We start from the raw sequence: 26250 nt of genomic DNA, 5'->3' as shown, positions 1-26250 counted from the left end.
GTGTTTGTATAAAAACAATTAAAATAGCAACCAAACTTTTTATTTCCACTACGGTGTAAGCCACAGAATCCCAGAATGTAAATGTACCTCAAGTCTATCTAGTCTAAACTGTGCCTCAATTAGAATCTTCTTACAGCCTATACTTTAATAGTCATTCAGCTTTTTCATAGATACCTCCAGTAGGGGAACCCACTAAATCAAATTCTACTCCAGCAATCTCTGGAGTACTTGTATGAGGAAGCTCTTTACTAGTCAGGGAAGTCAGGAATTAGTAAAAAGCAAGAGAGTTTTAAACACCTTTAAGTCATTAAATTATATGCATGGGGATTTGTAAAGCATGTCAACAATCCTGAGTAACTAGTTGTTTAATTTGCATGCATGGTACACCAGCAATAATGTAGATGCAGCTCAAGCTTCATTAAGCCTAGAACATATAGTGTATTATATCTAACAACTCCAAAGCATTTTTTACGTAGACACAGTGGTATTATGGCAAAAATAACATCAGGTTGCCATCTGATGTTCCATGTTTTCTACCTAAGTGTAAACACTTTCAACTCTCTCCATAATCTCACCTCACATTAAGTTCCCAGGTGAACCTACTACTACTACAAATACAGACTTTTCAATAGTAAGTTTCCCTTCTTCCTTGTCTTATGGATGTAATATGCTCATGACAACTTCTATACCTTTTCATTCAGGTTTCTCCTTCTCACACCCCTCTATAGTTTGGAAAGTCCTTCCCCATTTCCACTATGTAAATAAACCCTGCCTACCTAGTTCTGCCTTCTTTATGAAGCATTCCTTGACTACTAGCTTGTGGGTTCTTTAAGAGAAGGGATCTTGTTTTAAGAATCTTTTTTTATTCTTCATATCACCTAATATAGCACTAGTTCCACAGAAGGAGATTAATAAATACTTATCAACTGAATCAAACATTTAACAAAAATTAAATGATATACTTGAGGTTGGAAATATGTAGAATATTTGAAACTTTTTGCTTTTATGCAAAGCTGACCTATTCCTATCCCCTTCTTTCTTCATGAAGACCAACACATAAGAAGTTTCTTTTTGCTTTATAGAGACTGAAGTGAACAGTTATTTTCTTTTCTTAGCTATCTTACCATACCTCCTCCTGAACTTCTGACATTAACTGCCACTCACTGTCAGAAAAGCTGTCAGTGAACATGAATCAATCTTTCTATTCAGGATAAATTAGAGCTGAGTTACAGACAATAGTTCTTTATAACTCCAAGACTGCTTTACTTTGAGCTACCACTTTGCTTATAAAATAAAGTCACCTGGAATGTTATTTGAATGAACTGCAATTGTTATTAAGGACCTCAATTAGAAGTTCAGTTTCCAAATAAATAAATAGGGCTCCAGTGGAGAAAACTGGGTGTCTTGGAATTCGAGGTAGCCAATGAAGAGAAAACGTGGGTTCTAGTTCTATTCAATAAGGTTGTCACAGATTTGGATCCAATGCTCTACCTGGTTTCGACATCAGAACGATGCTTCTCTGAGGATAAGCTCATCACTTCTAATCCTACCACCATGCTGCTAACTCAAACCTTAATTAATACTACTTCCCTCAGCTTCCTTACCTCTCTGATTAGAGTGCTAGAGGGTAGAGTTCCAAACTCCTGCCTTCCTTTATGGAGGATAGATACTAGAATCTCAGCTCCTCCACTTTGCATCTTCTGTTCCATCCAGCATCAATTCCATGGAACAAGATGCCTCTATACCAGGCACCCCGAGTTCACTCCTACTTTCTGTCCTCCTTTTTTGTATTGTCTCTTCCTTTAGATTACAAATTCTTGAAGTCAGGACCTATCTTTCTTTTTTATTAATTGTGTACTTAGCCCTTAACATTGTGCCTGGCACATAGTAGGTACTTAATAAATGTTTCTTAGATTGGTTTGAATTGGAGATGAGATTTGAAGTGTGAGAATTGAGTAAACCATGCTTATTCCATCTTGTGACTCAATTTTAGATTAGCTTAGTTCCCTTTCTAATCAATTATGAGTCTAGCTTAATTTCTGTCCTGTGAGAAAACTTCATTCAATTAGGGGAATTGTGAGAAAACTTTATTGCATTGTTTGAACATAGCCTTGCATGGCTGGGAAGCTAAACCACTTCTACCTACTGCGTAGACACCCTTAACTAAGGACCTAATTTATGCTGATCAAAACCTCAGTCAAATCCAAAAACTTATATAAGGAGTTTTCTCACAATTATATACCCCAAGCAACCTATATTTCTTACCTGAAAACTGTCCCCATACTGGTCAATCAGCTATTCTTGCCATGTTCCTTTGATTGAATACAGATACTTGGGGGAAGTAGGACACCTTTTTTGTCTGACTTTGAGGAACTGCACCTATTCACTCTCTCTCCCCAACCCCCAACTTGGAAAGTCCCTAATATTTCTTCTAATTAGAAATCATATTACCTAATTTCATATCCTGGTTGTTTTCTTTTAATTAATTTGTCTTATTTAATTAATTATTGTAACACATAAAAATCTGTCTCACTCTGCATTCAGAGTTTTTGGACTAACTGGGGATCCATTTTTTATGTTTTGCTAATAAGTCATATAGCTCACATTGATTCTTCAGTTATTATTAATTATCCAGGACAGAAGAAAAGCAGAGAATGTAGGAGGCAGATATGATGAAGATGAGCATTTCAGGTATTGGGGAAAGCAAGTGAAAAGTCACAGATTCAGGACACACCAGGAGATCAATTACATTTTGTGAAGAACAATGAGGAAGCCAGTATCATTGGACATTAAATTAAAGAGTATGTGAACAGAAGAAATGCATTAAAAAAGATTATAAAGTTAAGAAGATGCAAGGTTATGAAGGGATTTTAAAGCCAAATAGGATTTTACATTGAATCCTGGATGTAACAGGGAGTTGCTGAAGCTTATTAAAGGATGAAAAGTTGGAATAAATAAAGATTAGGAAGGTCTCTTCTTAGCTGAGTGAATGATGGACCAGAATGGGAAGAAACAAGGCAGGGAAACCAATCAGAATGCTGTTGCAATATTCCAGTCACGAGGTGATGAAGTCCTGTAAAACAGTGATGGTAGTTTCAGAAAAAAAGAAGTTAAGAAGATTGTAAAACTTTGAAGAAAAGGTAACAGATTTTTATTTCTTGGATTTTGGATAGAGACAAGAGAAATTAATGGTAGAACTTTTAAAATGCCGTATTTATGAGATACATGACATTTAGCTTTGTCTTACATCAAAAATAGTGAATTTTCATGACTGTTCTCCTACAATATAAAGGAATAGTTTGAAGGAAAACAAGAATTTCCCCTACCCATCCATCCACCACCTAAAATTATTTCCCGTGTATACCTACTCCTGATGGATGAAATTGTAATCAAGAATATTCATCCCCTAGTGTTAAAGTGCTGGTTACTATGAAATAAAAATTCCACTAAGATGAATGCTACACTAAATAAGTTATCCTAATTTGCTTTTATTTTTTACCACATGTGATAACTTTTTGACAGGGATTTTATGGAGGTAAAGCAGAAGAAACATGAGTGCAATGGAAAATTTGGTTAGCAAAGTAGAAAAGAGAAACATATTGAAAACAAAAGCAGATTGTCCAACTAAAATTTCTTCTGTTTTAAAATTTTGTCTAGAGCTCACCATGGAAAATGAATGGGATTAGATAATGTATTCAAAGCATTTTTTCACTATTAGTGAAAGAACCTCAAGAGAAAAGAGAAAATCATTACTATCTCCCTGCCTGTTCAGAAACTTGCCATTGAAGTCTTCTTTTCTCCTATGACATGGGTTACATATTATAATTTGGTTTAAATAAACCTCTTTGAATTAAACTATTGAAATTTTTATTCATTTCCCCAATAACTTGGAGATTTATTATAATTATTACTTTGAAAGCTAATATTTTTATTGCTTTACTATTCAATTGATGGATAAGGATAATAACTTAGAACTTTGAGCATCTAAAGATTTGTACTTAAAAAACAAACAACTTCTAATGTGTGAATTCTTATGCAAAGGTTCATGAACTTATTTATAAATATTTTGATAATGGTATTTCAATATAGTTTGTTTCTTTTGTGATCTTATATGTGTTACTCAAATATATTTAAAAGCGTTATTCTGAGAAAAGGCCCACAGACTTCACCAGCTTACTAAGAGTTCCTTCACAGGGTTCAGGGCTTGTTCTCTAATGTAAACTAGAAAGGGGTGCTAAAATAATCCAATTTTTAAGTTATCAATAAACTTTAATTTGGTTATTGGTGCTTTGAATATATGATTCTTGTCTAATGACTAAGTGGACATAATGTTAAAAGAGCTGAATCACATCAATCTTTACATTCTTAAAATAAATAAAACCAAAAGAAAGAGAGAAGTTACAGTTTAATGGAAGCATGAATCATAGCCACTGCTTAGAAAAGACAGGAGCTAGTGGAGTGGGTTTTGTTACTTTTTGTTTTTTTCTTTTTCTAACTCTAATCTCAGCTCTGAGTTTTAGCACTCATAGGCAAAATGAAACTTTTTCCCCCAGGTGATATTAGCTATTTATGTATTGTAGCATGAATGACTGGCTTTTACAAAAACAATTAAAACTCATGCACCAGTATCTAAATTTAAAGATAAAATGATAGATAAATTTCTACAGTGAACTTGATTATATCCAAATTGGATTGACATACATTGATACTTGATGACTTAAATGCAAAGATGACAAAATATAAGGATGGGAGAAATATATTTAAAAGAATTATTTGATGAGAACAAATGATAACCCCATGACATAGAGAAGCTTTAAACTTCCATATCCTGAACACTTTTCTCCAAAAAAAATTTGCAGACATAGTGAGAAAAAAAAAACATCAGGAATGAAACAAATTATATTTTACAGACAAGAAAATGTCTGGGACCATAGCTTTAGAACTGGAAAGAAAATAAGACAGTGAGAAGTATTTGGAAAAATTTATGTTGGAATTATCCCTGATTCAGTTGTCTCAGTAAAGTCAGATCAGAGCTAACATTAAAGTTAGGGGAAAAAAAACCAATGAGATAAAGATTTGTATTTGTGTATATACATATATGAGGTACAACTAAAACAACTTAAACCTGAAATATTTTTTAAAAGTAACTGAAAATTTAAAATGGAAATGGACAACAGAAATTATATAGGTACTAGATATAATAATTATATCCAGAAGTTTGATGAATGTTAATAATTGTCACAACAATGAGACCATCATATCCCAGAAAACACCTCATTCAGCAAATATTTCTCTTGCTGTACTTGTCAAACTGAAACATGGCTTTCAAAGCTAACATTAGATTAGAAATTAAATGCATTTGTAAAATCTAAAGAAGGATGATGGATTGCTATCATCTCATAAAGCAGAGGGAGTCAGTAAAGGATGTAACCACTTTTTACAAAACTTGGTAGGTTAGTTTCTTAAAGAAAATTTCTGAAGGGGACTCAAGGTTGTAATTTAAGGTGAGATATAGCAGGGGGCAGCCAGGTGGTGCACTGGATGGAGCACTGAGCTCAGAATCAGGAAGACTTATTTTCATGAGTTTAAATATGGCCTCAGATACCTACTAGCTGTGTGACCCTGGACAAGTCATTTAACCCTGGTTACTTCAGCTTCTCATCAGTAAAATGATCTGAAGAAGGAAATGGCAAACCACTACAGTATCTTGCCAAGAAACCCCAAAATGGGATCACAGAGAGTTGGACGTTACTGGAACAACTGAAAAACAATAATATGTAGCAGAAAAATAAAGAAAATATTTGGGGAAAAAATTGACATTCATTTGTCTACCATGAATGGTAGAACTACTACACTTGGATCTTAACACCAAAGTCTTGGATGTACTTATAGAGGAGGCAAATATAACACTAAAAATAATAAAAGCAGGAAATGTAGAAGGATTGAACAAAGAACAAATTGTCTATAAAGCACATCTGTGTTGGAAGATATCACTGTGAGGACATTGAGGGAATAACATATAATATATCTGAAGGAGGGCAAGATGGTAAAAGCAGGGAAATATATTAAGTAACATTAATATTGTAAAGAGACAACCAAGGGAACATCAATAACTACCAATTTATATGCTTACTCTTCCATCTTTATAAAATTTTTATGGAAATGATCTATATGTGCTTCAAAAGTATGAGAGAACAAATATTCTTCCACAAGGGATATGGAAATTAGATCAAATCTTTATCATTTCACAATCAATCGAAAGACAAAGAGAATAAAATACCCCATGGTACTTATAATTTATTGATTAGGAAAATAATTCTTTGTTTGAACAAAATATTCCATTAGTGGTCCCTTTGAAATAGTTTCCCATCAAAACATTAAAATCATTCAAAATTCTATGGATAGCACCACAATAGAAATAACCCTGTTCAGCAACTCTCTGATAATAAAGATGAAGCAAGTCTCAAAAATAGGAGGTATACACTATCCAAAAGGTACTTATCACTGTAATACATGATGTTTAGAGCAGAATCCAGGTAAAAGAGGGATTCTCTGTGGATGGTAAGGTCTTCTAGAAGTTACTGTTTTCAAATAACATTGTCCCAGAACATCACAGAACTTCTTGGAATAAATCCGTAACTAGACAAAGAGTTTGCCCTATGGGTCAACCCAGGAAAAAAGAAATGGATGAAAAAAGTGCATTGTCTAAATTTTAATTCCAACATGAAATTAGAAGGACACTATACAGACCTACAGAGAGACTCCACCTACACATATATAAATATATACATATACATATGTTTATATGCATACACATATAATATAGATACACAAATTGAATATAAGGGCCCCAAATTTAATAGAAATAAAAGAGTGGGTAAGATGGCTTCAGGTAAATGACAAAGCCCCTTTCTTAACTATGAGATTGTAATAAAAGAAAGGACATTTTTAATACTAACATTTAACTAGTGTTGATTTTTTTCCATCAAGACATGGAATATACTACCGGCAAAAACCTTAAAATGAGTATCACATCGTGAAAATGGAGTTTCATGTGGTGGATGTGAACAAACTTTGTCATCCAATGAATAAGGAATTCTAAAGAATAAGGGGCCTTGAAGGAGTTGCATAAAAAGATTGCTTTGTTTCAAGTGAATTAAAAAGTGGGACAAAAATATTGCCAAAATGTCACATTCCTATCTTACAGATTTCAGGAAAAAGGAAAGAAGGTCTCCATATGTTGGATGAACCCCTTCTGGTAAACTTTTGCTAAGAAATAGATAAAATTTGCATAGAATTGACAGGCAATAATGTATTCAATCTAGATTTTTGGAAGTAGTTAACCAACTGATGAGTTCACAAGCCCGTTTTTGTGTCTGAGTAACCTGATTAATTCAAAGACATCATTGATAATATTGAAAACAAAAAGATACTGGCAAAAAATAGATTATGGAAATAGACTGCAATAATATCTTGCTGAAGTAAAACTGATGCAAATCAATTGCCTTAGCAAGAAAACCAAGAGTCTAAAAACAACTTTAGTATACAAACACATGACTTTTGGAGAAATATGGCAATGAGTGACATTTCCAAATATAAATTACTTTTAAATACTTATGAAAGAGTAGAAAAAGAGTATTATCATATAATTAAACAGAAGAATTGAGATTGCATACAGTTTAAAGAAAGTTTGTTGAAATATTCAGATAAGTAAAGTAATCTGAAGGTCATTTAAAGATGAAGCTAGAAGACAGAAAGTAAACAAAATAAAGATATAAAACATTGCAATGATTTTTTTTTGATAAAACACTTTCTATTATCATGAAAAATAGAGCTAACATACTTTATCTATGACATTACAGTCTCAGATTTGCTACCTCCATAGAACTTAGAACTGTCATTAAATAGGTCAAAGCAAGAGCTTAGACTAAATATAAATAACAATAACATTTATCGTTGTTACTAGTATAATTATAAATTGTTTTATAGTTTGCAAAAAGCTTTATGTATGCTACCTCATTTGATACTAATGATGACCCTGTGAGGTAGGCACTATTTTAATTCTTCTTTCATAGATGAAGAAACTGAGGTAAAGAGAAGTAAAAGTCATTTGCCCAGGGTTACCAAGATAGTAAGTGTCTGAGGCTGGATTTGAAATCAGATTTTTCTGTCTCCAAGTCCAACACTCTATCTATAGCCAGAATAGTGAATGTAGTGTGGAGGTAATTATGAGAAAATTGAGGGATTGATTCACAAGATATCTAAAATGAGAAACACGGGAAATAACAAAGGTGTGAATAAAATTATTTTACCAAAAAGAGGAGAGACTAAAAGAATATTAACAACTGCTGAATGATTTGTCTGCTTTACATCTATATCAAAATTTTGTGATGATAAGATACATGTACATCAATATCATGTGTAATAAGGGTATTTTTAGGGAATAGTCAAGTGATTAAAAATTATTCTCAATGGTAGACCAGATATTCTCCATAGAGCCATTGACTAAATTATACAGAGAATACATGTTTCCACTATGCTTATTCTTTACTAACTATAAAAAAATTGAATTAACGAAATAGCATTCCATAGGATCTTTTCCCAAAAAATTGCTTCCTATCTTTTCCCTCCACTTCTATCCCCTCCCCTGCTCACCCATCCGCTCACCTCCCCTCCCCTCATCTCCCCTTCCCTCTCCTCCCTTCTCTTCCCTTCCCTTCTATTCACTTCCCTATCTCACTCATACAAAAAGTAAAGTGTCCATTCAAGTACAAATCACTGCTGAGTGAAACAGAAACTGGTCCTTTCAATTTCTGATAGGGGCTAGAAAATCTATTCAATTTTCTTCCTCTATATTTAATTATGTGGCAAACTCAAGGTCCATTTTAAGGACTTATCTAAAAATAGACAGATAAATAGATATATCTACTCATAACGGACGAGGGCAGGCAACAACATCAAGAATGAACTATGAAGAAGAATCAGAGTAAAGGATACCTTGGAGGAAAGGAGGAATAAAAAGGATGAGAGGAAGCAGAAGAAGAAGGGTGGGGAGGAGGAGAGCGGAAAGGGAGAAACAGAAGGAGAGGGAAAGGAAGAAGACTATTCACAACATAAGAAGGAGAAATAAACAATGGGAAATATTGTGAGAAGATGGCAGTTTGTTAGGACATTAAAGAACCCAGATCCCCCTTAAACAACCTTATAAAGCTCTATGTACCAGAAGAGACAATGATAAGAACAGAGAGATAGTTACATGCTCTCTTTATTCATGAACTCACAAGAATGTTGTAAGGGTCCTGCAGAAACTATAATCAGAGACAAAACAGGATAAGCAGAAAGTAATATGTAAAAGGAGCAGAGATCCAGGGGAGGTGATAAGGTTATAACAGAGTCTGCAAAAGGATACATGGCAAGACCGGTGCCTAGGGTAACATTCAGCACTTTCTCCCCACACCTTGCCACAATCAAAGCAGGACACAAAACCAGAACATCAGCCCAGGTAGTAGAAAGATCAGAACCTGGCAGTATAGTTGCCTGGCAGTACTGCCTGAAGAATAGTAGGTGAGAGAGCAATACTAAAACCCAGGTACACATTGCCCAGGCAACCCACATCTGACCTACTCCAAGAGCCACAGTAATAGAAAGGACAACACTGCCAAAGCAAAACACAATGGAACTTCCTAGTCGAAAACCTCTACATGTGGCCTTCCAGGCTCACAGTCATGAATGCATCTAACTGTGGAATGAAAACTGTGCACATTCACAGTGAAGAGATATGAACTGAGAGAAGACCAATAAGAGAGTAACCACAGAACAAGTCAAATTGAGCTTCAGGGAAAATTTCCTGGGCATCAGAACTATGGGAGAACTTGGAGAAGATAGACTTTTAAAATGTGACTTCAAAGAAAATGACGGCTGTGAAGGAAAAATTGTGAGGAAAATTAATAACAGTACAGATAATGAATAAACATACCCAAGAAATGAAACTCCTGAAAACTAGAATTGGCTAAACAGAAAACAATACCCCTTCTTTGCAAACAGTGGGCCCTATGGAAAAAAATAAGAAAGTGCACTGTATTTGGTCCTTGTGCCATACTATACTAACTCCTGTTTAAAAGACTGGTGATGAAATATTCTACCCACTTCTTGACTTAGAGTTGATAGATGCAAGATGTAGAATAATACATATATTTTTCAGACATGGATAGGTGGGAAGATTTTTCTTTGCTTGACTATACATTTTTGTTATAATAATTTTGATTTTTTATTAAGTGGTATGGCTAGGAAAGAGAGAGGAGGGATACAGATGAGAAAAAATGAAAAGAAATAAAAGAGGAAAAATGCAGAATTCTTCTAATACACAGAAGAGAAAAAAGGGAAAGCCTGAAAGAATCATAGATAAGCAGAACAACTTTTAAAGTTGCACATTGTGATTATTTTATACTCAAAAAGAAAAAAATATACTTTTTATAATACAGATTCACAATTTCATATACAATACTTTGTTGTTTTTGTTGTGTATAATTTCTAAGTAACTTCCCATTTGGGAGGTATTTGGGAGGTTCAGTCACAATCAGGAGATGTTCAGAATGGGCATACAGGAATAAGTTATGGCCTGCATCATTGGAAGAAATAGATGAATCAGTTTGGTCCCAGATCACATTGGGTATTTGAGTGTTATGTAATTTCAAGTTTTTCTCTAAGTCAGATTGAGTACCATCCTGAATTAATCAGATTTATGATGAAAAACTATAGGACTAATGAGTGCAATTTTCAAGTTTTTCTTTTCTTCCAGGTTTCAGGGAAGCTCTTCTGCAAAATGTGTTTTCGTCATTAGGCCATGGAAGACAGTACTGTTTGCCTTCATTGTATGATGAGAAAATCACGGGACTACATGTACTTCAACTCCTACTTGATCTAGAATCCCTTCTTCAACATCCCAATAAATGATTACCTAGGCTGTTTCATTGCTGTTATTATTATTTTCATTATTATTATTTTACTCAGTCCATTTTTCCCCTTAAAGAACTCTAGTCATTAGGAAGGTTTTCCTTGCAGAAAGCCTCAATATGTTTCATTGTGACTTTTCTCTGCTGTTTTGTCCTCTTTGGTAAAGCAGAACAGGCTAATCAAACTTCCATTTGAGAGTCCTTAAAATACTTGCAAACTACTACCATACTCCTCCACCCAATCCCCTCTTTCCAAGATAAACATACTATTTCCCACAAACTATTCTCTAAATTCTGTTGTAGTGACCTTGAAGCTATTCGCCAATGCCCTACCCAGTTTATCATTATCTTTAAAACGGATGATTCATTCCCATGTGCACAAAGAATATTAACTATTGGATTTGCTAAAATGCACATTTAACAAAAAAAAAACGCAGAACTCAGTAAAATAACTAATAACTATTATTATAATTGGCTTGGAGGCCAGCACTTAAACCTCATCATAATGTAAAGCAATTTGCAGAATAACTAGTTAAACTCTTTTTTTGTTTTTTACCTTCCAGTTGAGATTTATAATTTCCAAAAACCTCATAGTACATGTCTACTAGTAAATGTTCAGGCTTGGGTTATCCACAATGTCTGTTGCCATCTTCTCTAATGCAGCATCTTCACTTTCTGCAAGCCAGCTTAACTTGATCTGATACCAAGCCTTCTGTGCTTCCCACACGTAAGAGCTTACTTCCATGCTCTGAATAGGCAATTTTCTTTGCCTAAGACCATGAAAGAACAAATTCAAAAGTAATAGATCAAAGTTTGTTTCAGGCTTGCCTAAACAGGACAAGATGTGGTGGCAAGGAGAGGTAAGCCACCTAATTTCAAGACAGAAGGAAAGGAAAAGAGAGGGAGGAGAAAGGTCAATCCCTTTTTCATATGCACACAATCTTCAGCCTTTCTGAAATGAGCAATATATGGCTGGAAGAAGCCCCTTAAAAGTCCCAGATGATCCACCCTGGTCAGGGAGGGCAACACTGAGCAAACTTCATACATAGGATTTCTAGCAGCAGACATATTACTTACTTGAAATGGCTGGAAGGAGTAATTTATTTTGAAACAGGTTTTTGAAACTGTATATCCCCATAAAGATGTGGGAAAGAAAAGCCACTTTGAAGAAGGGAAAATATGGCTGGAACAAAAGTATTAGGGTCATTATACATTATATGTCAGGCAGCAGAGAGGAAGCATGAGCATATTCAAAGCAAGTTAACCTAGTTAGCTGCACAAAAAAATAAACTCTAGGATGTCGATAGCATATTTAGGCTGAAAAGCAAATAAATAACAGGCAAATAAAGAAAGCTAGCTAGATAAATAAATAAATAAATGGTTATACAAATTAATTAATGATGAAAGTAAAACATAAATCTTAAGCCTTGGGAGAGGAGAATTATAGAAACTCCAGCAAATCATCAAACAATTGTTTTTTTTTCTTTGCAAAGCTCTTATTTTATCTGGGAGAGCTTAAACACCCTACTAAAAATTAGCATGCTAAAAACCCCAGGACCACCTTGCACTCCATTGCTGACAATGGCACATTTCAATCCATTCCCTACACTTTATTGTCCTCCGCTTTCCCAAAGAACTTGATGTGGAATGCCACCAGTAATCTTTCCTTCTCATTTTTAATCAAAGTTAATGCTACTCTGAAGTTCCAAAAATAAGCTTTCAAAACCATCACCAAATAAAAGCATAGGCACAGCTGGGCTGTCAGATTATGAGTGAGAGATCTTTCATGGTTTTCAATGAAAAGATGCTTTCTTCTCTCCCCTCCCTGCCCATATCCCTACTCACACACACAAACCCCTTAGTACATTTCTGCCAAGTTTGACTAGAGTTGAAGAGGCCTACAATTAAATATCCATTATTTAGCTTTTCAATTAATAAGTTATTCAATCCTTTGGAAATAGTTACTTGTCCATCACTCTGTTAGGCTAGCTACACAGCATAATCTACTTATGCACCAAACCCATTATATTTAAGTTGGTAAACACATTCAAAATGAACATTGGCCTTACCACTTGGAAGGATATGATGAAAATTTACTCAACATGAGGAACTGGATTTTAATTTAGAATTTCCAGCATTTGAGGTGTGTGTGTGTGTGTGTGTGTGTGTGTGTACACATATATGTATCCGTGTGTGTATGAAGTCAATGATGTTAAAAAAAGAATTTCAAATGAGAAAAAAATTTCAAAAGTAAAAATAATTAAAATAAAATTAAATTATGGATTAATGTGTACGTGTAAGGTAGAGGGAATACCTGAAAAAAGTATAAATTAAAGTCAGTTAAGACTTCTATAACAGTAGGAAAGAACAATTCCATTGGTGATATTAAAAATCCTTTGGTTAAGATTTCAAACTGCGGAAATATGAATTTTTCATCTGACAGGATTGTATGATAAACGCTAAATTTGGAAAATATAATTAAATATTAGCAATGGTCTTTTAAAAGCTGTCATTATAAGTATGTGATTTCCTTGTGCTACTGTGAAAAATAAAGATAGGGATTTGAGAGCAGAATAAATCACATGTTCTTTGTAAATATGATAAATGGTGTGTCTAAGATAAAGGATGACCCATTGACACTGAAAACAGTTGTAATTACTTCATTGTTCTTCCACACTTCATAATAATAAATCAGATTTTCAAAAACTAGTTTTATACATCAAATTTTAGACAAAGACCATTTTAAAAGACTATAAACTCTTAACTGGGATGGCAAGAGACAGATATTACAGCATTTTTACATTATAGTGTGGAAAACAACACATTGGATATATATGTAAATAAAATATTTCCAAAGTATACATTTGTCTAAGTATACTTTGAATAAAATATAGTAAAATTAATTTATTTGGGGGAGAACTACCAATGGGACGGATCAGTCAAGATAGATCTCACATAGGTAGGTGCTGGCACTTAAACTGAGTTTTGAAGGGTATCATCATACAGTCACCAAAGCTTGAAACTCGGGAGTCATCCTTGACACATCATGCTCCCTCAGTACTACATCCAAACATCTTTAAGTCTTCTCAATTCTACTTTTTTAAATTACTTTTTTAAATTTCTCTCATGTGTTCACCCTTCTTTTCTCTAACTTTTCCATCCCTCTGGAGTAGGCTTTTATCACCACATGCCTCAGAATACTGCAATAGTCTGCTGGATGCTCCAACTAACTTAGTTGGGGCTCTACTCCAATCCACCCTCCAATCAGCTATCAAATTGATCTTCCTAAAGCACAGGTATAGCCCTGCCTCTCCCATGCTCAAGAAACTCCAGTGGCCCCCTACTATTTCTAGGATCAAATATAAAATGCTCTCATTGGCTTTCAAAGCCCTTCACAATCTCGCCCCTTCCTATCTTTCCATACTTCTTACACCTCACTCCAAGAACTCTGCAATTCATTTGACATTTGACTTCTTGTTCCTTAAAAAATGACAGCTCATCCCCCAACTCCAATAATTTTCACTGGCTACCCCCTAGCCCTGGAATGTTGTGTCTCCTTTTCTCAGCCTCCTGGATTTCTTGGCTTTATTCAAGCCTCGCCTAAAGTCTTACCTTCTGCAAGAAGGTTACTCCAGTCCTCCTAAATCTTAGCATCCTCTCTCTGAGATTACCCCCTCCACAGTTTTTCTTGTAAATGTCTTGTTTGTCCATTGTTGATTGCATGGAGTTCCCTCTCTTATTACCCTCCCCAGTAGACTGTGATCTCCTTGAGAGGAGAGGCAATTGGAGACGACGGGTCTTTCAGAGTATCCTTATTTTTTTTTTAGCACACTATTACACAGATCAGGTGCTTAAAAAAATGTTAGCTTACTGAATAAGTACAAGGCTAATTTAAGGTGGAAACTACATTCTAAGCATGAGGGCCAGTCTCTGCAAAGCAAGCTGAGTAGAGAAAGATAAGGGGGAATAGTCATTTATGTAATGCCTGCTCTAAGTGTCAGGCACTGTACTAAGCCATTTACTAATGTTCTCATGTGATCCTCACAATAACCCTGCAAGGTAGGTGTTATTGTCCACATTTTACGGTAGAGGAAACTGAGGAAAACAGAGGTTAGGTAATTCTAGAATCCATCAGCTAGTAAGTCTTTGAGGACAGATTTGAATTCATTTCTTCCTGATTCCAGGCCCAGAACTCTATCCTTACATCATCTAGCTGTTTCTACTAATCAAGTGGAGATGGAATGTGTTATGTGAAGATAAGGAGGCCCATTTCACTAGAATGTAAATGCAATGAAGCAGAAGAAAATGTGTAATAAACACAGAAAAGTAAATTTCAGCCAGACTGTGAAGTCCTTTAAATAGCAGAGGGGGGGTTTGTCATTTTTATCTTGAGATCCTCACACATCAGCACTTGAAGCTTTTTGAGCAGGGGGTTTACATGTTCAGCCAATTGGGAGTCTAGTGCAATTATCCAGGTGAAAGAAGATATGATGACCTGAACAGTGTTAGTATAGCGGGCATGTGAGCATAGAGAAGGGGGCAGATATGAGTTATTGTGGAGACAGAATCAATTAGGTTTGACAACATTTTTGATTACGGAGGGAGTGAGAGAGAATGAAGACTCAAAGATGACTCCAAGGATATGAACCTGGGTGACTAGAAGCATGGTGTTTCCCTTGATAGAAATATTCATTGCCTTAAAAATAGTGATTTCAAGAGCCCAAAAGGAATGCTTGAGCCTAAAATTATGTCACTAATTTATGAATATAGGATCACAGTTGAAAAGGACCTCAGATACCATCTAATTAAATCCAGTCATTTTATAGATAAGACAACTAAGGCCCAGAGAGATTAAGTAAGCAGCTGGGTGGTACAGTGAACAATATAGGGGACCTGCAGTCAAGAAGATCCAAGTTCAAATTTGACCTCAGACAATTACTCTTTGTTTGACCCTGGACAACCCAAAGCTCTATTTGCCTTGGTTTCCTCAACTGTAAAATGGGAATAAACACAGCACCTACCTTGCAGGCTTGTTATAAGGGTCAAATGAGATAATACTTGTAAAGCACATGCACACTGCCTGGTACATATTGAGCTCAATAAAAACACTTGTCTTTTTCCCTTCCTCCATTTAATGATTTGCCAAAGGTCACACAGTTTTAAAGTGACAAAGATGGAATTTGAACCCAGGTCCCCTGACTCCCATTTCAGTGTTCTTTCCATTTACACAAACTTAAAAGCTGGGGGGTGGGGGTGGAAAAGGAGGAATAGGGTAGACTGGCACTGTTTCTTGATGTAGCCTGATGTCTGTTATCACTACTCCCCTCAGCTGAGTTGAGTTTTCTTTTTCTGAACTTTATAATAATAATAAACAAACTCACAAACACACATTTCAATATACAAAGAACAAAAAGAGCATTGTATATGAAGTTGGGAACTTCTACTATATACAGTTTAAGTATCTATTAAATTTAACATAATAGTAACAAAATTACCCTCTTATTTTTATCTCCTGAACTTATCATTCATCTAAATTTTGCTAACCACCTCTCTTAATAATATGTCCTAGCCATTCGCTGAAATCAAAGTCAAATCCATTGTCTTAAAGATGGGAGACTCCACTCTCTTCCTCTTTTGAAAGTTGGAGCCCTTGATCCTCTCCAGTTCTGTGGCACCTTTTCATTATTATCCCGAGAAAATTAACAGTGGCTCAGTATTATATTTGTCAATTCTTTCAGTAACTTTAGACATAGGTATTCTAAACTTAGGGACATGAAGATACAAAGGGCAGTGAGGTGCTCTCAGCATATCACAACTTCTCCTGCTTTTCACCTCCCTTTTAGGCTTTTATGTTTTGCATTTCCAATGTAAAATATTTATCCCTTACAGAGAAAACTGAAGCAAATTAAATGGTATCTCCCCTTTTTCTCTGCCATCCGTTATTCATTTCCAATGAAAAATATTTACCCCTTATAGAGAAAACTGGAGCAAATTAAATGTTAGCTCCCCTTTCTCTCTGCCATCCAGTATCCTTACACCATCCACCCCAAAGAGTAGCCCTTTCCTTTCCTTTTCCACTATTTTCCTCGATATAACTTATTTTCATTTGTCCTTAGTTTTCTGCAATGGCCTAAACCCATCCTGAGTTTTTGTCTGGACTTAACTTTGCTTCTACTTTTCCTGCATGTCTTTGAAAAATCCAAATGTTACTGGGGCATTGAATATCAGTCTCTATTGAGAATTCACAGCTTTCTTCATCATTAGAACTTTTTTCTCTCTGAGTCTTCAGAATTTAATTATCACACCCTTCTAGGCTAACTAGCTCTAAAGAATTTTAAAGTCTTCAGGATAATAACTCACATATCTCCAAATCCTTTGAAACTCTTCTCCAAATGTCTAGGGTCCCTAGTCGATTATGCTTATCTTTTTTTGTTCTTCATTACAAATTCTAATACCATATATTCCCCTTAAAATGTTCGTCAGCTTCATCCCAGGAATCATTGCTTTCCTGTTGATAAAAATCAAGGCCTACATAGAGATTCTTCTTTTTGGTTCCTCTCCCTTTTGAAGGATGAAAGTATCATTAAGGTAAGTAGAGATATTATTAGCAATTATGTTTTTGGCAGCGAGCTCCACCAGATGTCTGGATAATTGAATTCTGCATTCAAAACTGTGCTGTGTCTCCATGGAACACTTGTGATCTGTTTATCTATTTATTTCTTCTCTTTATCTAAGCAGTCTTTTACCAAGGGATAATATCACTTCTGTTTCTGCCTCTGTTCATTTATACTCAAATTCTCTTCATCATGCTTCCATGTTTAGGTTTCTATGTAACCTTATATAAGTGCATCTTCTTCATGTATAATATTACTTCTTTGCCCCATAACCCATGGTGTTAGCTGTTCTGTTCCTTTTTTGGGGGGGGGATGCAGGGGAAAGGGTACCATATCATTAATAATTTTAACATCATCTGCCAGGACTCTTTCTTACAAAAGTAGAGGAGCTGAGTGATTCTTGACTCGCCTAAATGACAATGTGACAAGGGTGATTGCTCTTCTCTTCCTGATTCCAACAAAAACAAACTATGTGTTGAGTTAAAAATTATAGGAAGGTTATGGGTAAGTGACCACTGCATCTTAAGTGGGTGATGGACAAGGAGATGAAAACTGGGAATTGCCTGACATATACCACAGGTTTGGGGAGAACAGCTTTCATAAGGTTAATAAAAATGAGAGGCAAGATCCAATGGCCTAAAATCATATGAACAAATTTATTCTTGTTATTGATAGCACTTTTGTTGATAGTAGTAGTAGCAGTGGCAACAATAAAAATAATAGAATTTATATAAAGCTTTTAAATTTGCAAAGTACTTTACAAATATCTCATTAGGTCCTTACAAAAAACCTGGGAGGTAAGTGCTATAATTATATTTATTTTACAGATGAGGAAGCAGAGGCAGAGAGGGGTTCATTGACTTGCCTAGGGCCACACAACTAGTCTAGTAAATGTCTGAGGCTGGATTTGAAGTCAAGTCTTTCTTACCCCAGATCCGGCACTCTATCAACTGTACCACCTAGGTTCCTCCAATATGGAGGCAATTTGCCCCTCCCTCCCCCATAGTCTTTCAGGGAATTTGACACCAAAGAAATGAGAAGTGCTCAGAAATGAAATTTGGAAGATATAAGCAGAAGTTATTATGATGAGGAGGAAGAGGGAGAGATGGCATGGCTCCATAGCTAGCTAATTGACTAGTTCAGATTTTAGCTGACATATGTAAAATATGGTAGCAAGGCCAAATAATAGAGGATGCCTTTAAAAATAGCAGTCCCATCCTGTAAGAATAGTGTTAGAAGTATCAAAACCTCAAATGATTTGTAGCTTCTAATGACTGATAATACATTTTGAGATGATACACTAGTAAGCCTTTGTTGTGTATTTTTACTATGTGCAATGGACTGTGGGAGTCACCAGAAGTAGAAGGAAAATGTGAAATAAACGAACATGGGGGGAAGAGTTGATACAAGTACCTCTTTATTAGATACTGAATTCTGAGTGTGGTAGCCAAGCTCATCTTTTAAGGTACTACAAATTATGAATTTTTACCTGTAGAAACAAGGCAAAATAATTCACCAATCCCCTACATGGTATTTATATTGAAAAGACCAGAGTAATTCCCATTTCAGAATGGGAGTATTGCATTACTAATACACTATCTATCAATCAATCTATAAAATATATCCACACTTAATTGTAGCCTGCTTGGGTCGGGGGAGTTATGGGTGGGGAAGAACAAAGTAAAAAGTGCATAGCAGAAAACAAAAGAAAACTTACAGGGAAGCAAAGAAAAGATGGACGAGTCAGAATATAACATGTATTTATTATATAGACTTACTTGAAATGGAAATTTATTGCTATACATTTTGAATCCTCTCTCACGTTCTACTATGCACGTGGCAATGTTTTTTTTTCTAATTTTGTATTTAAGTTTAAAGTAAATTAATAAAAGCATGTTTTGTTTAGAAGAATCATTTTAGTTCAAAAGGAGGGGAAATAGACAAATATTTGCATATGATATATCAAAGGAATGCAATCTCACACTCCTTAATCTGAAAAGGGTGGGGGGGGAGGGCACAAGGTTAGGGTGGAGTTGAGGTTGGCATCTAGCCAGCAGATCAGGTACATCTCTGATGTGCAGAAATTTTTATTTTTCTATGAAGACCAATGAATATCTGTCATACATTCATTCCTATGAATCCTTCCAAAGGGCTAGAGTTATTCTCTAACATGAGAAATTGGGTGCTGTAGTTACTCTGTGGGTTGTAGAATAAGCAGAAATAAAACAGATACCTGATATCTAAATCATATTGGTAGTGACAAGAAACATTCACATTTTGTACAAGTAAGAAATATTAGCTATGGAAAAGGATGACATACTTTGTAATAATGTGATAACAAAACAATACCAATTTCCCCAAGTAAAACTACCACATCATAGTTTTATGCTAAATTGTAGCAATCACATCAATGGGTCCCTTGTAGCAATACATGTTGTGGCTTGGGATGTTCCAGGTTTGAATGTTCATGTGGTGACTTTCATGGAACAGAATCTTAATGGGAACCAAAAGGAATTTTCTTTTTCTCGCTTCAGAAGCAGACTCTATTAATGGAGTGGTAATTTAGAAAGAAGAAAACAGTTGCACAATATCAAATTTAGGATTGAGTTAACAGAAAAATTCGTATTAACTATAGGTGTTTCAAATTCAAATGGGATCCCTCAGCAGGCAAAAGCTATCCTATCCATCCCCAACCATGACTAGCATTTTAGGTGTTCAAACTAAGCCTAAATGACCACTTGTCAGGTATGCTACAGAGAGAAATCCTTTTCAGGCATTAAGCTGAATTGACTACTGAAGTTACTTTTAATTCTCTGATTTTATGATTCGTTTAAAAAGACAGACAATGCCTACAGTTCTCCATGACTAACTGGATGGCTAGCTTAGGATCTAAATAATAAAAAGCTATGATACTTCCTGGAACTGTTACTAAAATTTCTAAGACTCCCTCTGCTGTTGGGAGAAAACTGTCTTGCAGATAGAATTCAGTGGATTCCAGCTCATGGAAGGTGCACATGTTTGTGGCTGTTTTCTTTATTTTCTGTTTATTTTGTGGTAGTCATAATGTATATTGTTTCTTGGCTCTAATTCATTTACTTTGCATTAGTTCCTAGAGATATTTCATATCCATATTAATCAATTCTCCATATTAATCACATTCATGGTTTCATAGAGCAAAGTAATATTTCAGTACATTCATGTATCATAATTTGTTTAGTCATTCCCAAATAGATGAGTATCAACTTTTTTCCCCTGAGTATTTGCTATAACAAAAAGTGCTTCTATAAATATTTTGGCGTGTTTGGGAACTTCTTATCAATGGCCTCCTTTGGGTACAAACCCAGTAATGAAATAAGGCATAGAAACATTTTAGCTATATGTTTTGAAAAATTGAAAATTGTTTTCCAAAATGGCTGTACTGATTCACAGCTGCATTATCAATGCACCAGTAAACCTAAAATTCTACCATCTCTCCAATGTTGACTATTGCCATTTTTGCCAATTTGAAGGATGTGAGCTGAAACCTCAGGGCTGTTTTATTTGAATTCTTCTTATTAATAGTGATTTGTAGCAGTCTTTCATGTGGTTTTAAATTTTCAATTTTTCTTTTGAGAATGGGTTGCTTATGTCATTTGGTGATTTTCCTATTGAGGAATAAATATTTGTATACCCACACGCTTATATAAATTCATACAAACATACATATATGATATGTTTTGATATGTCTATCTCAAATCTATAAAGATATAAATGTATATCTATATATTTCTATATCTAGAGAGATAGAAGATAGATTCTTGCTGTTGTTGTTCATCCTTCATTCTCAAATAAGACAAATGATATCACAAGAGTTATGTCTTGACTTGTACATGATTTGGATTTGAGTGAAGCAGAGCCATGCAAACTTATTAGCCTTGCTCTCTCTAGTCATTGGAGTCCAGTGGCAAGACAAAGATCAAGATGAATTACACACACACACACACACACACACACACACACACACACAGAAAAAGAGAGAGAGAGAGAGAGAGAGAGAGAGAGAGAGGGAGAGAGAGAGAGAGAGAGAGAGATATTATATAACAAACTTTTTCAAAGAAATTTGACAATTTCCATTCTTATCCTAGGTGAAATCATTTTGCCTATGCAGAAGCTTTTCAGTTTCATGTAAACAAAATTATATATTTCACCTTTTATAATTGCCTCTGTCCTTTGTTTGGTTAGAGATATATCTCCTACCCATAAGAGAGAAACTTATATGATCTATTTCAATTTGGTTTATACTGTGATTTTTAACATTAAGGTTCTTATGGAGATATTACAACTTAAAAGTATCATAAATTTATATATATATATATATATATATATACATATATATACATTTAGAATGTATTATGAAATATTATATTGGTATAAGCCTGATTTCAGCCAGACTGATTTCTAGTTTTCACAATAGTTTTTTCTAATCAAATATGTAATTCTTTCCTATGTAATTTATGCTTTCTGTTTTATTGACTAGGTTTATTGAATTCTATTGTTTCTGTCTCCCTTGTCTAGTCTGTTCCATTAAACTACTTCTCTTTTTTTAAATGAATAGAAGATGATTTTGATGATTTCTGTTTATAGTGTAGTTTGTGATCTGAAAATGTTATTGTCCCTTTGTCCCTACCTCTTTGGTTTATTTTTCCTTAATTTATTATTTACGTATTTTTAAACATTCTTTTCTTTTTAAATTTTGAGTTCCAGGTCCTCTCCCTTCATCCCTCCCTATAATCAGTTATGCCACTGGGAGGAGGTATCCTGGAAAAATTAATCAGATATGATGCCTATCTACTAAATATGAATTACAGACTAATCATAAAATTACTTCTGTCATATGGCTGTGACTCAATTCTGGTGTTATATACCAGCACAGTCACAATGGGGGAGATGGCCAAGGGAATAGCAAATACACACATACACACACAAACACAATTTACTCTCCTGGTTGCCTTCCCAGGGGAGCAGCACAGCAGTAGAGAACAAACAATGCAAACAGAGGGGATACCTCAGATCACCAAGAAAATGACTGTCTGCTAAGATAGTCTCAAGCCTGAAATGGTTCCATACTTCATTTACTCACTGTCTTATTCTCCTCTAGTGAATAAATGTTTGAGAACTGCAACAGAGCTCCGAGGCCAATCTTCCCACTTCCTCTGAGAAAAAGACTTCATGACTGTGCTGCTTAAATCTGGTCACTTCAGGTAGCTTCCATGTGTGGATGGTAATAGTTTTCTTTCTCCCTCATAGATGCTCCCTCCCTTCCACAGGTCCTTTCCCTTTTGCTTTGATATCTTTGTGATACATGGATGTAGTGATATTGCTGGTTCAAAGGGTGTGCACAGTTTTATAGATCTGTAGGCCTAGTTCCAAACTGTTTTCCAGAATGATTGAACCCTCCACTTCCATCAGCAATTCATTAATGTACCTGTTTTCCCTCATCCCCTACAGCATTTGTCATTTCTGATAGGTTTGAAGGGGACTCAGAGTTGTTTTAATTTGCCTTTCTCTAATTAGTGGGGATTTATTGAATTTTTCATATGACTATAGATAGTTCTAATTTCTTCTAAAAACTTTCTGTTCATATGCTTTGAACATTTGTCAATTTGGAAATGGCTCTTTTTTATATAAATTTTATTCAGTTTCATATACATTTGAAAAATGAAGACTTTATCAGAGAAACTGCAAATTGTTTTAGATTCATTATTTATGATAGCAAAATGTAATTTTAGTGATATCCCTTTTAGTTAAGCCCATTTTTACCATTGCTTTCTCTGATCAATATTGCTAACCCTGCCTTTTTTAACTTTACCTGCATAATAGATTCTGGTCCAGAACTTTATTTTAATTGTCTGAGTCTTTCTGTTTCAAGTGTATCTCTTATACACAACAAATTGTTGGATTCTGGTTTCTAATCCATTCTGCTATTTGCTTCTATTTTATGGGTTAGTTTCTCCCATTCCCAGTTATGTTACTAACTGTGTATTTGGCTCCCTCCTATTTTTCCTGTTTATCCTTCCCTCTCTTTTTATCCTGTACCTTCTCAAAAGTCTGTTTTGCTTCTGACCACTGCCTTTCTCATTTTTATCATCCCTCCCCCATATCTCTTACCCTTTTCCCTTTCTATTACCTGTTGGATAAGACAGATTTCAATACCCAACTGAGTATGTATTGGGGTGTATGGGGTATTGAAAGAGGACAAGTAACCCTAGCATGAGGGCTGACAAGCCCTTTTTAGCCCTGCTTATGCACATTTGGTGTCCACCTGCTATCCACCTCTCACCTGTGACTGCAAGAATCTGTAACATGAGCAGTGGCTACACCCCAGTAAAATCTTCTTGGTAGACAAGCTAAACAAGGGCTGAGAGTAACCAACAGGTCTCAAACCTACAAGTGAGTTAAGGGTTGTGTCCATACCAAGCACATAGCATGTGAAAACTTCCTTAGCAGAATAGCTAGATATGAATATAGCATAGCATCAAACATAGCAAGGAGTTCTTGGGAGGAATAGAGTTGGAAACAGCAACAGCAGTGGTCACTTGCTACTCAAGACTTGTGTTCTCATAACCATCTCATCACCAACACTCCTTCCTTTACCTAAATGCAATAAAACTTCATAGATGTATCCTCACAGCAAACATCGACATTTAGTGGACTATGTCATTGTAAGAAGGGACAAGATGTGAGAATGACAAAGGTGATGTGTGGCACAAAGTACTGGACAGGTCATAGACTTATTATCTCCAAACTAAACATCCCCATTCAACAAAAGCAGCGGCCCCAAGGCTACAGGATTATCAGAAGACTATATGTCAACAGATTAGATCATTTCTTCATGCATGAACAGTTTGCTGCTGACTTGGAGAGAAAGCTGAACCAACACATGGTTGGCAACAGTGGAGCAGAAAGGGAGTGGACAGTTTTCAGAGAGTTAGTGTACATCACCACATTTACTCATTTGGGCCATAACATTCACAAATACCAGGATTAGTTTCATGAAGATGATAGAATAATTCAGAAGCTACTAAATGAAAAACAAGAACTCCGTGGGGTTTACCAGCAGGATACTTAATTTGTCTCTAGGAAGGTAGCATTTAACTCCATCAAAAGTAAAATGTAAAGTTACAGAGATGTAGCATTCTTGGCTCAGTAAGAAGGTAGATGAAATTCAGTTTTATGCTGATAGTAACAGTCCAAAGCATTTTTATGGTACTCTGAAGGCTATTTGTGGGCCACCTACAAAAAGGTCTCATCAATGTTCAAGAATTCCAAAATACCCTGATCTGATCAATCCCTCAGGTTTCTCTCGGGCCATCTCCCCTGCACAAGCTATTCTTTCCTTTTTCCCCATCTTGACTTCTTTGTTAAGCAGTTCAACTCTACACTATCCTCTTCTCTTAAAGCCCTAGCCCTTTTATCATATCAATGATTGTGCCCAGTCAAGTTTCTGCCTTGGATCACTCCCACAATCTGCCGGTTTAGCTTCTACCGAGGTGCTGCCAAAAGAAGGTGGAGAAAATCACAAAAGAGTTCTTACTGGATCCACTACAAATTTATGTTACATAACCTCTATTGTGCTCTAAATACCACTAGGCAGTCCTGCTGTACCTCACTTATCAGCTCACTAACCCACTTTCTTACTTAACCAACTCTTACTAACCCAGCTCTTACAAACCCCTGTTTACCTCCTTTGATCTCCCATCCTTCATCTACTCCCACACACAAAAAAGTGAGGCCCATTCTCCTTAAGGTCCCTCTTCTCACAACTTCTTCATCTGATATCACTCATATGCTTTATGCTATGATTTCCTCCTTAACCTTTTTCTCACAGGAAGATGTAGACTTACTCCTTACCAAGGCTAATCTCTTTATCTGGTTGAGCAATCCCATTCCAACCCATCTCCGTCAAGAGATTGCCCCTTATGTAATCCCCACTCTATCATTTATCTTCAATCTCTCCCTGTCCGTTGACTACAAACATGCCCATGTCTCCGACATCTTCAAAACAAACAAAAGGCATTGGCTTGATTCTTATATTTCCATTTATTATCATCTTATAGCACTTTTGTCCTTTATGGCTAAACTCCTGGAAAAGACAATCTACAATAAATGCCTCCTCTTTCTTTCCTCTCATTCTCTTTTTAACACCTTACAATCTGGCTTCCAATTTCATCATGCCAGCAGAACTACTTTTTACCAAAGTTACCAAGGATCTATTAATCACCAAATACAACGGCCTTTTCTCAATTCTTATTCTCATAAACCTCTCTATAGCATGTGAAACAGTTGATAATCCCCTTTACCATGTTACTCTCTTCTCCCTAGATCACCATTCTTTCCTATGCTCCTCCTTTGCTGGATCCTCATCCAGATCATGCCCTTTAACTAAAAGTTCTGTTCTAGACCCTTTCCTCTTTTCCTTCTATAATACTTCACTTGATGATGTCATCAGCACTAATGGAATTAGTTATCATGTCTGTGGTGATTTTCAAATCTACCCCCACTGCCCTAACCTCCCTACTGACCTCCAATTTCACATCACCAACTGCCTTTCAGACATCTCAAACCAGAAATTGAGTAGATGTCTTAAATCCGACATTCCCAAAACAGAGCTTATTAACTTATCTTACCCTTTCCTCCCTCATAAC

General features: G+C 35.5%; 1 pseudogene; it reads right to left on the bottom strand.

Annotated features, from left to right (window-relative positions):
* The window catches only part of LOC118842571, a 35834-nt pseudogene extending 24283 nt beyond the window's left edge, over positions 1–11551 (bottom strand).
* Between the last annotated feature and the right edge of the window lie 14699 nt (positions 11552–26250).

Source organism: Trichosurus vulpecula, chromosome 3 (genome assembly GCF_011100635.1).
Source record: "Trichosurus vulpecula isolate mTriVul1 chromosome 3, mTriVul1.pri, whole genome shotgun sequence".
Taxonomy (NCBI): Eukaryota; Metazoa; Chordata; class Mammalia; order Diprotodontia; family Phalangeridae; genus Trichosurus; species Trichosurus vulpecula.
This window is presented reverse-complemented; position numbering and strand designations above follow the sequence as displayed.